At 48.3% G+C, this 14285-nt stretch overlaps 1 protein-coding gene across 5 annotated transcripts in view; it reads left to right on the top strand.

Moving 5' to 3' along the window:
• The window catches only part of PLXND1 (plexin D1), a 109857-nt gene that overhangs the window by 15768 nt on the left and 79804 nt on the right, over positions 1 to 14285 (top strand). The gene's annotated exons all lie outside the window — the stretch shown is intronic.

Genomic DNA, 14285 nt, shown 5'->3' with positions numbered 1-14285 from the left:
TCCTCTTGCTTTTGGTGACTTATCGTCATGTTACAGAATTTTAAGATCAAAAATGTTTGCTAGTTAAAAAAAAAAAAAGGAAATTGTAAATGAATCTGCCTGATCTGCGGGTTATGAAAATAGACCCAACTCCGAGGAATCTGGGGGAAGCGTCAGGGCCGGCAGGAAAAGTTTGGATTTCTTTGTATGAACTCTGCCAATTGTCAGCGAATCCAAGTCGTGTTGTGTCCCCTTTAAATACTTTGTGGCTGCATATGGTTTAATAAGTTTCTAAAAGGGTTCAAAGCAATTTCTCCTGAAAATCACTTTTCCTTCATTCAAACCTTATCAAAATGTGGCAGGAGGAAAACTATAAAATCTGCGCTGATTCAGGACATGTTGCGACCTTTCATTTTGCCGGCTCGGCCGTTATATTGTAGGAATATTGAGTTTGAATCTGCACGTTTTATGGACGCAAAAAGATCCGCCATTTCTAAACTTTAATAAAACTGTAGAAAGTGATCAATTCTTGGAAAATTCCGATAATACGGAGTCTGACCATCCAGAATTCCCTTCCCCCATCAGTCAGTAGAACTACAGTACAGACCAAAAGTTTGGACACACCTTCTCAATCAAAGCATTTTCTTTATTTTCATGACTATGAAAATTGTAGATTCACTCTGAAGGCATCAAAAGTATGAATTACCACATGTGGAATTATATAATTAACAAAAAAGTGTGAAATGACTAAAAATATGTCTTATATTCTAGGTTTTTCAAAGAAGCCACCTTTTGCTTGATTACTGCTTTGCACACTCTTGGCATTCTCTTGATGAGCTTCAAGAGGTAGTCACCAGAAATGGTCTTCCAACAGTCTTGAAGGAGTTCCCAGAGATGCTTAGCACTTGTTGGCCCTTTTGCCTTCACTCTGCGGTCCAGCTCACCCCAAACCATCTCGATTGGGTTCAGGTCTGGTGACTGTGGAGGCCAGGTCATCTGGCGTAGCACCCCATCACTCTCCTTCTGCATTCATCTCTGCATGTCTAGAACCCCTGATCATGTGACCTGCCTAGGTTTCAGCACCGGTTCTGCAATCATCCCTGCATGTCTGGAATCCTGATCATGTGACTGCTCCCTGTGATCCTAGAGGAACTGACCTGGAAGTTCTTCCCTGGTCCTGACCCAGAAGTGGAGGTGCTATGCCCTATATCAGACCGCCCCTTCCTATGCTCAGGGCCTGAGTATTGTGTTGCTTCCCTGCATGGCTGCTTGGTCTGTGGGGTTGCTCCCTCTATTCTGTGCCCTTGCACTTTGCTCTGTCGTGCGTCTCTGCACACGCTCCGTGCTCGTATTCCGTCTCTTGTCTCGTGTTGTCCTTCGTGCTTTGTTTGTCCTCGCTATGCTTCCTTGTTATGCTATGCTCTGTACCCTGTCCCTGACGTGTCTCTCTACACGTGCAGGCCTCCGCTCTGTACCCTGTCCCTGACGTGTCTCTCTACACGTGCAGGCCTCCGCTCTGTACCCTGTCCCTGACGTGTCTCTCTACACGTGCAGGCCTCCGCTCTATACCCTGTCCCTGACGTGTCTCCCTACACGTGCAGGCCTCCGCTCTATACCCTGTCCCTGACGTGTCTCTCTACACGTGCAGGCCTCCGCTCTGTACCCTGTCCCTGACGTGTCTCTCTACACGTGCAGGCCTCCGCTCTGTACCCTGTCCCTGACGTGTCTCTCTACACGTGTAGGCCTCCGCTCTGTACCCTGTCCCTGACGTGTCTCTCTACACGTGCAGGCCTCCGCTCTATACCCTGTCCCTGACGTGTCTCCCTACACGTGCAGGCCTCCGCTCTATACCCTGTCCCTGACGTGTCTCTCTACACGTGCAGGCCTCCGCTCTGTACCCTGTCCCTGACGTGTCTCCCTACACGTGCAGGCCTCCGCTCTGTACCCTGTCCCTGACGTGTCTCCCTACACGTGCAGGCCTCCGCTCTATACCCTGTCCCTGACGTGTCTCTCTACACGTGCAGGCCTCCGCTCTGTACCCTGTCCCTGACGTGTCTCTCTACACGTGCAGGCCTCCGCTCTGTACCCTGTCCCTGACGTGTCTCTCCCCGTGCAGGCCTCCGCTCTGTACCCTGTCCCTGACGTGTCTCTCTACACGTGCAGGCCTCCGTTCTGTACCCTGTCCCTGACGTGTCTCTCTACACGTGCAGGTCACCGTTCTGTACCCTGTCCCTGACGTGTCTCTCTACACGTGCAGGTCACCGCTCTGTACCCTGTCCCTGACGTGTCTCTCTACACGTGCAGGCCTCCGCTCTGTACCCTGTCCCTGACGTGTCTCTCCCCGTGCAGGCCTCCGCTCTGTACCCTGTCCCTGACGTGTCTCTCCCCGTGCAGGCCTCCGCTCTGTACCCTGTCCCTGACGTGTCTCTCTACACGTGCAGGCCTCCGCTCTGTGCCCTGTCCCTGACGTGTCTCTCTACACGTGCAGGCCTCCGCGCTGTACCCTGTCCCTGACGTGTCTCTGTACACGTGCAGGCCTCCGCTCTGTACCCTGTCCCTGAGGTGTCTCTCTACATGTGCAGGCCTCCGCTCTGTACCCTGTCCCTGACCTGTCTCTCTACACGTGCAGGCCTCCGCTCTGTACCCTGTCCCTGACGTGTCGCTCTACACGTGCAGGCCTTCGCTCTGTACCCTGTCCCTGACGTGTCTCTCTACACGTGCAGGCCTCCGCTCTGTACCCTGTCCCTGACGTGTCTCTCTACACGTGCAGGCCTCCGTTCTGTACCCTGTCCCTGACGTGTCTCTCTACACGTGCAGGCCTCCGCTCTGTACCCTGTCCCTGACGTGTCTCTCTACACATGCAGGCCTCCGCTCTGTACCCTGTCGTGTCTCTCTACACGTGCAGGCCTCCGTTCTGTACCCTGTCCCTGACGTGTCTCTCTACACGTGCAGGCCTCCGCTCTGTACCCTGTCCCTGACGTGTCTCTCTACACGTGCAGGCCTCCGCTCTGTACCCTGTCCCTGACGTGTCTCTCTACACGTGCAGGCCTCCGCTCTGTACCCTGTCCCTGACGTGTCTCTCTACACGTGCAGGCCTCCGCTCTATACCCTGTCCCTGACGTGTCTCTCTACACGTGCAGGCCTCCGTTCTGTACCCTGTCCCTGACGTGTCTCTCTACACGTGCAGGCCTCCGCTCTGTACCCTGTCCCTGACGTGTCTCTCTACACGTGCAGGCCTCCGCTCTGTACCCTGTCGTGTCTCTCTACACGTGCAGGCCTCCGTTCTGTACCCTGTCCCTGACGTGTCTCTCTACACGTGCAGGCCTCCGCTCTGTACCCTGTCCCTGACGTGTCTCTCTACACGTGCAGGCCTCCGTTCTGTACACTGTCCCTGACGTGTCTCTCTACACGTGCAGGCCTCCGCTCTGTACCCTGTCGTGTCTCTCTACACGTGCAGGCCTCCGTTCTGTACCCTGTCCCTGACGTGTCTCTCTACACGTGCAGGCCTCCGCTCTGTACCCTGTCCCTGACGTGTCTCTCTACACGTGCAGGCCTCCGCTCTGTACCCTGTCGTGTCTCTCTACACGTGCAGGCCTCCGTTCTGTACCCTGTCCCTGACGTGTCTCTCTACACGTGCAGGCCTCCGCTCTGTACCCTGTCCCTGACGTGTCTCTCTACACGTGCAGGCCTCCGTTCTGTACCCTATCCCTGGCGTGCCTCTCTGCACGTGCAGGTCACCGCTCTGTACCCTGTCCCTGACATGTCTCTCTACACGTGCAGGCCTCCGCTCTGTACCCTGTCCCTGACGTGTCTCTCTGCACGTGCAGGCCTCCGCTCTGTACCCTGTCCCTGACGTGTCTCTCTACACGTGCAGGCCTCCGCTCTGTACTCTGTCTAGTCCCAAGGCTCTCCCTTGGCCCGGCTCTGGGCTTCGGCCTACGCTCCGCTGCTAGACTCTGTCCCTGTCCCTGGCGTGTCTGTCCACACGGGCAGACCTTGTCACGTACTTTGCCCCTGGCATGCCCTCTGCATGCGCAGGACTCTGCCTCTTACCCTATGCCTTGTTTCTGATGTTTCGTGCGCCCTTGCACTTTTCGTACTATGCTTTGCCGTGCTGTCTCGCACGCGTCTCTGTCCTGTACCTTTGCCTAGCCCTGCCTTGTGGCTCCGTGCCCTCTTGCACGCGCCTGGTCGCCCTGTGCCTGCCTGTTGTGCCTCTGCCGTGCCGCCTCTAGTCGTGCTCGCCTGTGTGCCTCAGCCGTGCCCGCCATCCAGTGCTATAGTGGTTACCTGCTGTGTGAGCTGCAGCTGTGCCGCCTCTAGGTCGTGCCCGCCTGCTTATGCCACCGTCGGTACCGCCTGCCGGTGCCCCAGCCGTGGTTTTGCGTGCTCCCTTGCACGCACGCTGGTATTCGCACTGTGCCTTTTCGTGCTACTCTTGCACAAAGTCTTTTGCTTACTTTGCTCTGCTTTGAACCCTGTCTTGCCTGCCCGATTCCATAACCTGCCGACCGCTGCCAGAGGTCCGGACCTAGATGACTGCGGCCTGATGTCCGGAGCTGATTTCCGCAGTCTGATTCCTGGACCCTTGTTGGTCGATGCCAGCGCCCCGGATTCCGATGCCACCGTACCCTATCTTGGTTCCTGGCGTGTCCTCTGCACGCGCAGTCCTCCGTCCTGTATCTCTCCCTGGCGTGTCTCTTCGCACGCTCAGGCCACTGTCCCTGTACCTGTCCCTGGCAGGCCTCCGTCCTGTGAACCTGACCCGGGCGTGTTCGTTGACACGCATCCTGTTTCAAACTTTGTCTTGTCTCCTTGCATGGAACCCTGGTTTGCTTACCGGATGTCCGGAACCTGCCGATCACCTTCAGAGCTACAGAACCTGATGTCCCGGTTGATCGTTGCCTGCTGTCCAGAGTCCGATGTCCTCGTGCCTCTGTCTACCATCTGCACGTACCATGCTTTGGACCTCGGCGTGCCCTTGCACGCACCTTGCTCTATGTACTCTGTGTGTTCACGTTTTGCACCTGTTATACCCTGAAGTGTTGCTCATGCCTTGGACCTTGGCGTGCCCTTGCACGCATCTTGCTTTATGTACTTTGTGTGTTCACGTTTTGCACCTGTTATACCCTGAAGTGTTCCTCATGCCTTGGATCTCGGTGTGCTCTTGCACGCACCTTGCTTTATGTACTTTGTGTGTTCACGTTTTGCACCTGTTGTACCCAGAAGTGTTCCTTAATGAAGTTTCCTTGAACTAACGTCTTGTCTCGCCTTGTCTTGCTTCCTGAGCCGGCCGTCTGGTCCAGCTGCTGTGGTGGCTCACCCCCTTAGTCTTGTCCCTGACACCCCCTATATAGGGGGTGAGTTCTCACTAGGTCAGCTCTCCCTAGGTGGGTGGGTGCCACAGCCCAGAGGGTCCACTCATTCAAGAAAAACGACTCGGCGTAAGCTGACGCCCGTCACAGCCGCTTTCAAGCGTGACGCGGAACGGCTTCAGCATGGCAGCTTTGGTGGTCATCAGGTTTTCTTGAGACAACATCGCCATTATCGGTCATGTTATCTCCCATGCAGACCAGTATAGTATAGGCAATCAAGCGATCAGAGGTTAAGGTGCTAATTAAATGTGTAAAAAACATCTAAAATATATATATATCTATATATATATATATATATTTTAAAATATATGGTATATATGACATAACCACCCTTTTCCCCAAACATAAATGGCAAAATGTAAAAAAAATTTAAACATTTTTTTTTTGCATTGCCGACTGTGTGCCCGAGCTAGTAAAATATAAAAATATTTATTCCATATGGTGAATTCCAAAATTAAAAAAGAAAAATTATCGCTGTTTTTCCGTGATTTCATAATTAAAAAGCAATCAAAACATCACATGCACCCAAAAATGCTATCTGTCAAAACTACAACTTGTCCTACAAAAAAACCCCCCAAAAAAAACAATCCCTCGTACGGCTAAATGATAAATTGCAGCTCTTGGAAGAAGGTGAGCGAAAAAAGTGCAAGCATGAAGAATCGCCACGGCCTTAACTGGTTAAACGTTATTACGTCGCACTTTGTGTCGTCCCATATTTTTATTTATTTTTTGTTCTGCAGATCCCCATGTCCGGGCCTCACATTGCGAATGTTTTCTCTTAGCCAATTTTGCGGGTGTAGGAGTTTGCTCATGACCACCCTGTGATATGCGTCACCGTCACGTCCCCACGGGGGGCATCTTCTGCTGTGTCCCTCCGTGGCTGCAGTTATGAGCCGCTCCCAGCATGCACTGTGTAACCGCAATGTCTCCGTCTCTGAAATGCGCCGGTTTTCTGTAAACAATTCATCGTGTCATTTTCAGAGAGTTACTCAGAGGGAAAAGAAAGAAAAGCCGCAGAACAGTTTCCCCAATTCTGGAGGACCATTCCCTTGGGGGAGCACAGAGAACATTCGCTCCTTAATTCACCGCTGTTACGACAGACAGATATCGAGATAAGAAGTGCGTCAAAAGCAAAGCGTTCACACTGACCATTGTACATGTCTCGGATTCACACTGACCATTGTATATGTCCCCATTGTATATGTGTCAGATTCACACTGACCATTGTATATGTTCCGGATTCACGGCGGCCATTGTATATGTGTCAGATTCATGCTGACCATTGTATATGTTCCGGATTCACGGCGGCCATTGTATATGTGTCAGATTCACACTGACCATTGTATATGTTCCGGATTCACGGCGGCCATTGTATATGTGTCAGAATCACACTGACCATTGTATATGTGTCAGAATCACACTGACCATTGTATATGTTCCGGATTCACGGCGGCCATTGTATATGTGTCAGAATCACACTGACCATTGTATATGTTCCGGATTCACGGCGGCCATTGTATATGTGTCAGAATCACACTGACCATTGTATATGTGTCAGAATCACACTGACCATTGTATATGTTCCGGATTCACGGCGGCCATTGTATATGTGTCAGAATCACGCTGACCATTGTATATGTTCCGGATTCACGGCGGCCATTGTATATGTGTCAGATTCACGCTGACCATTGTATATGTTCCGGATTCACGGCGGCCATTGTATATGTGTCAGATTCATGCTGACCATTGTATATGTTCCGGATTCACGGCGGCCATTGTATATGTGTCAGATTCACACTGACCATTGTATATGTGTCAGATTCACACTTACCATTGTATATGTTCCGGAGTCACGGCGGCCATTGTATATGTGTCAGAATCACACTGACCATTGTATATGTTCCGGATTCACGGCGGCCATTGTATATGTGTCAGAATCACACTGACCATTGTATATGTGTCAGAATCACACTGACCATTGTATATGTTCCGGATTCACGGCGGCCATTGTATATGTGTCAGAATCACGCTGACCATTGTATATGTTCCGGATTCACGGCGGCCATTGTATATGTGTCAGATTCACACTGACCATTGTATATGTTCCGGATTCATGGCGGCCATTGTATATGTGTCAGATTCACACTGACCATTGTATATGTTCCGGATTCACGGCGGCCATTGTATATGTGTCAGAATCACGCTGACCATTGTATATGTTCCGGATTCACGGCGGCCATTGTATATGTGTCAGAATCACGCTGACCATTGTATATGTTCCGGATTCACGGCGGCCATTGTATATGTGTCAGATTCACGCTGACCATTGTATATGTTCCGGATTCACGGCGGCCATTGTATATGTGTCAGATTCACACTGACCATTGTATATGTTCCGGATTCACGGCGGCCATTGTATATGTGTCAGATTCACACTGACCATTGTATATGTTCCGGATTCACGGCGGCCATTGTATATGTGTCAGATTCACACTGACCATTGTATATGTTCCGGATTCACGGCGGCCATTGTATATGTGTCAGATTCACACTGACCATTGTATATGTTCCGGATTCACGGCGGCCATTGTATATGTGTCAGATTCACACTGACCATTGTATATGTTCCGGATTCACGGCGGCCATTGTATATGTGTCAGATTCACGCTGACCATTGTATATGTTCCGGATTCACGGCGGCCATTGTATATGTGTCAGATTCACACTGACCATTGTATATGTTCCGGATTCACGGCGGCCATTGTATATGTGTCAGATTCACACTGACCATTGTATATGTTCCGGATTCACGGCGGCCATTGTATATGTGTCAGATTCACACTGACCATTGTATATGTTCCGGATTCACGGCGGCCATTGTATATGTGTCAGATTCACACTGACCACTGTATATGTTCCGGATTCACGGTGGCCATTGTATATGTGTCAGAATCACACTGACCATTGTATATGTTCCGGATTCACGGCGGCCATTGTATATGTGTCAGATTCACGCTGACCATTGTATATGTCCCCATTGTATATGTGTCAGATTCACACTGACCATTGTATATGTTCCGGATTCACGGTGGCCATTGTATATGTGTCAGAATCACACTGACCATTGTATATGTCCCCATTGTATATGTGTCAGATTCACACTGACCATTGTATATGTTCCGGATTCACGGCGGCCATTGTATATGTGTCAGATTCACACTGACCATTGTATATGTTCCGGAATCACGGCGGCCATTGTATATGTGTCAGATTCACACTGACCATTGTATATGTTCCGGATTCAGGTTGGCATCCTTAGTGGTTCCTTTTAGGCGGCGCTCTGGTTGGCAGTGTTATCGTATGCCAATATCGAAAATTCAAGACTTTTTAAAAATCTAACCCTTGTTCCATACAGGACCGTCTGCCAAAGATCACCGAAAAGTCCAGATTTAGTATATTTTTATGCCCCTTTGAGGGGATGTTTGGGAAGTATGGTTATTGGGGCATTTTATGGGGCCACTCTGGCAGGTACTAGTAATGGGCACTGCCAATGAGGACAGTCTGTGTCCGAATCTGTTTATGGGGGCTCTTTGCCTGGTACTGATTATAGGGGCACTCTGGCTGCCATTTTTACTGAATAAACCGCTCATAGGGCCACTGGCTGACATCTTAACAAGAAAACTTTAAGGGGACACTCAGGCTGATATGTTAATTAAACTGATTATGGTGGCTCTTTGGCTGCAACTGCTTTTGGGTGATCTAGGACTGCTAATAGAGGCAGCCATTTTGAGCCTGGGTAATAATTAATGCTGGGGCTTATGTAGAGTAAAAAAAAAAATCTACGGGTCTAATGACAGCTATCTTACACCTGAGGCACAAGATTCACTCATGTGTCCCATGGTAACCAATCAGACTGCAGCTTTCATTTTACTATAGTAGGTTTTGGACATGTAAGAAGCGATGTGATTGGTCGCTCTGGTAACTAGGGACTTGTCTGTGAAGCATAGTAACAGGACAAATTCCGTACTCACTGGTGACCAGGCCATTATTCTAGTCGCTGGTTCAGACGCCATTATTACCTGTGTCAGCCGTGTTCTTAGCACTTATTACATCTTCATTTTTATGTTTTCTTTCGGTCATTGAAGTGTGTGGTGATAATGATCTGGTCTTTCTAGTTTATTGTTGGTGATGGGGTAGAGAAGCACACGTTTATTCTTATAAAAAGCACTTATTATAGATAACTGGCACTGATTATGGGGCCCTCTAGCTGGCACTGATAATGAGGCACTGATTATGGGGCCCTCTAGCTGGCACTGATAATGAGGCACTAATGGCACTGATAATGAGGCACTACTTAGGGCACAGTCTGGCTACCACTGTAAATTGAGGCATAGCTTAAGGGGCACTCTTATGGGCACCATTTATGGGTCACTCTTATGGGCACCATTGATGGGGCACTGCTTACGTGGCGCTCTGACTGGCACCGATAGTGAGGTGTTGTGTATAGATGCACTAACAGATATTGCTTGGGGGGCACTTTTTGGCTGGTAGGTTTTATAGGGGCACTACAACCTTGTTCAAAAGGACATTCTTGATGACGCTGTTAGTGGGGCCACCATGGGAGCACGCTGGCCCTGTTATAGGCCATCATGATAATGCCCTTGCTGTTTTTCGGTGCACGGGCATGCCAGATTTATTTTGGACTATCTAAAATCAGCAACCGGCATCTCTGGCTGGAAGGAAGGCACTGTTATGGGGGCTCTGTGTGAGCCCTTGGGCTTGAAGGGGCCATAGTGTAACTCGGAGGTCATGGGCCCCAATGCAAAATCACCAACAGGAATTGTTATATGAGCCAAAGAGACCTTTTGACCTCACATCTTAGACTCCAGGTGGGACCCCGCACCCAATATAGTTACACCCCGGTGCAAGGCTTAGAGACCTATCCACAGAGAACAGCACATCCATTTGGGGGCGCTGTTACAGGGTATTGATCTAGGGGGCTTTGGGTGTTTTGGGGGTTTTTCAGTTTGTGGAGCCGCAGTCGGCGCGGATTTTGCTTGGCACATGTTTAAACATCACTGAATTGCACAACTGCTTATTTCTACAGGATGTGGGCAGCGCCGGCCTCATTGCACAGACATGACCCATATTAAAGGTGATGGTGGTTATTAGCAAAACCTAAAATGCATCTCTCCTCGAAAGTGTTCTGTGCCGTGGGTGGGCTGACACCCGTGTCTTCTGCCCGTGTCTGCGGGTGTCAACACCTTGCAACCTGCGTTCTGGGGACTTTATTTTTAGTGTCCTATTATAAGAAAGCAGTGCAGGGACAATGAAAACGAACATTCCGCAAAACCACTTCCCTTATTCTTCTACTTTTCATGAACTACAACTCCCAGCATTGCAGCACACGGAATCAATTCCTATTTTTTGTGTCTGTTTTTGCAAGAATTCTCACTTCTCCCTTTAGATCTTAATTTCAGGGTGATGCCTTCCTGACACAGCAAGTCACAGGCGGAAAATAAATGACTTGTAAATAGAAGTTTTACACCTTTCACTGCTGCTTCACCTCGTTTTACTGTCACAGTTTGAGGCTGCTGTGTGTCTAGGTTGTGTCAGCGCCTCTCACTCTCTGCGGCTTGTGATTCATTACTTGGCACTGACTCACTACCTGATAGTCACCTTTAAGGTATTTTCTCTTGCCAAAACAATAAATAGGCAGACTTGCCATTCTCCAGAGCTGCACTCTCCATTCTGCAGGCTTCAAAGATATCATATCCCAGCATTCCCTGCTGCTTGTTCAGTGTCTGCACAGAGATTGCACTGGTGATATGCTGTATTATGGGAAGTCTTATTAAACTGAACTATGTGCAGTAATTAGAAATAGGAAAAACTAATATCCCATAGCATTATTAGAACTCATCTAGATGTGCGTCTCAGCAACATGGCGGACTGTATCCAATGATGAAAATAATAATAATATAAATAATTTATTTTCAAATGGAATCTGTTAACAGCCTTTTCCTATTTAATCTGCAGATTAGTGAGAGCAGCTGGGGTAAGTATTGTAATGTATGTACACAGTGACTGCACCAGCAGAATAGTGAGTGCAGCTCTGGAGTATAATACAGGATGTAACTCAGGATCAGTAATGTAATGTATGTACACAGTGACTGCACCAGCAGAATGGTGAGTGCAGCTCTGGAGTATAATACAGGATGTAATTCAGGATCAGTAATGTAATGTATGTACACAGTGACTGCACCAGCAGAATAGTGAGTGCAGCTCTGGAGTATAATACCGGATGTAACTCAGGATCAGTAATGTATGTGCACAGTGACTGCACCAGCAGAATAGTGAGTGCAGCTCTGGGGTATAATACCGGATGTAACTCAGGATCAGTAATGTAATGTATGTACACAGTGACTCCACCAGCAGAATAGTGAGTGCAGCTCTGGAGTATAATACAGGATGTAACTCAGGATCAGTAATGTAATGTATGTACACAGTGACTGCACCAGCAGAATGGTGAGTGCAGCTCTGGAGTATAATACAGGATGTAATTCAGGATCAGTAATGTAATGTATGTACACAGTGACTGCACCAGCAGAATAGTGAGTGCAGCTCTGGAGTATAATACCGGATGTAACTCAGGATCAGTAATGTATGTGCACAGTGACTGCACCAGCAGAATAGTGAGTGCAGCTCTGGGGTATAATACCGGATGTAACTCAGGATCAGTAATGTAATGTATGTACACAGTGACTCCACCAGCAGAATAGTGAGTGCAGCTCTGGAGTATAATACAGGATGTAACTCAGGATCAGTAATGTAATGTATGTACACAGTGACTGCACCAGCAGAATGGTGAGTGCAGCTCTGGAGTATAATACAGGATGTAATTCAGGATCAGTAATGTAATGTATGTACACAGTGACTGCACCAGCAGAATAGTGAGTGCAGCTCTGGAGTATAATACCGGATGTAACTCAGGATCAGTAATGTATGTGCACAGTGACTGCACCAGCAGAATAGTGAGTGCAGCTCTGGGGTATAATACCGGATGTAACTCAGGATCAGTAATGTAATGTATGTAGAGGTGACTCCACCAGCAGAATTGTGAGTGCAGCTCTGGAGTATAATACAGGATGTAACTCAGGATCAGTAATGTATTGTATGTACACAGTGACTGCACCAGCAGAATAGTGAGTGCAGCTCTGGAGTATAATACAGGATGTAACTCAGGATCAGTAATGTATTGTATGTACACAGTGACTGCACCAGCAGAATAGTGAGTGCAGCTCTGGAGTATAATACAGGATGTAAATCAGAATCAGTAATGTAATGTATGTACACAGTGTGAGTGACTGCACCAGCAGAATAGTGAGTGCAGCTCTGGAGTATAATACAGGATGTAACTCAGGATCAGTAATGTAATGTATGTACACGGTGACCGCACCAGCAGAACAGTGAGTGCAGCTCTGGGGTATAATACAGGATGTAACTCCGGATCAGTAATGTAATGTATGTACACGGTGACTGCACCAGCAGAATAGTGAGTGCAGCTCTGGGGTATAATACAGGATGTAACTCAGGATCAGTAATGTAATGTATGTACACAATGACTGCACCAGCAGAATAGTGAGTGCAGCTCTGGGGTATAATACAGGATGTAACTCAGGATCAGTAATGTAATGTATGTACACAGTGACTGCACCAGCAGAATAGTGAGTGCAGCTCTGGGGTATAATACAGGATGTAACTCAGGATCAGTAATGTAATGTATGTACACAATGACTGCACCAGCAGAACAGTGAGTGCAGCTCTGGGGTATAATACAGGATGTAACTCAGGATCAGTAATGTAATGTATTTACACAGTGACTGCACCAGCAGAATAGTGAGTGCAGCTCTGGGGTATAATACAGGATGTAACTCAGGATCAGTAATGTAATGTATGTACACGGTGACCGCACCAGCAGAACAGTGAGTGCAGCTCTGGGGTATAATACAGGATGTAACTCAGGATCAGTAATGTAATGTATGTACACGGTGACTGCACCAGCAGAATAGTGAGTGCAGCTCTGGGGTATAATACAGGATGTAACTCAGGATCAGTAATGTAATGTATGTACACGGTGACTGCACCAGCAGAATAGTGAGTGCAGCTCTGGAGTATAATACAGGATGTAACTCAGGATCAGTAATGTAATGTACGTGCACAGTGACTGCACCAGCAGAATAGTGAGTGCAGCTCTGGAGTATAATACAGGAGGTAACTCAGGATCAGTAATGTATGTACACAGTGACTGCACCAGCAGAATAGTGAGTGCAGCTCTGGAGTATAATACAGGAGGTAACTCAGGATCAGTAATGTATGTACACAGTGACTACACCAGCAGAATAGTGAGTGCAGCTCTGGAGTATAATACAGGAGGTAACTCAGGATCAGTAATGTAATGTATGTACACAGTGACTGCACCAGCAGAATAGTGAGTGCAGCTCTGGGGTATAATACAGGATGTAACTCAGGATCAGTAATGTAATGTATGTACACAGTGACTACACCAGCAGAACAGTGAGTGCAGCTCTGGAGTATAATACAGGAGGTAACTCAGGATCAGTAATGTAATGTATGTACACAGTGACTGCACCAGCAGAATAGTGAGTGCAGCTCTGGGGTATAATACAGGATGTAACTCAGGATCAGTAATGTAATGTATGTACACAGTGACTGCACCAGCAGAATAGTGAGTGCAGCTCTGGGGTATAATACAGAATGTAACTCAGGATCAGTAATGTATGTACACAGTGACTGCACCAGCAGAATAGTGAGTGCAGCTCTGGGGTATACAGGATGTCACTCAGGATGAGTATTGGGTCAGGAAACTGTCGGGATCCCTCAGATTACTCTTTCATCTGAAGGACCGATGTT

The sequence above is a fragment of the Dendrobates tinctorius genome, unplaced genomic scaffold (assembly GCF_039654945.1).
Source record: "Dendrobates tinctorius isolate UK_male_01 unplaced genomic scaffold, ASM3965494v1 ptg000041l, whole genome shotgun sequence".
In the NCBI taxonomy this organism is placed as follows: domain Eukaryota; kingdom Metazoa; phylum Chordata; class Amphibia; order Anura; family Dendrobatidae; genus Dendrobates; species Dendrobates tinctorius.
The sequence above is the reverse complement of the archived record's forward strand: the minus strand, read 5'-3'. Positions and strand labels throughout refer to the sequence as shown.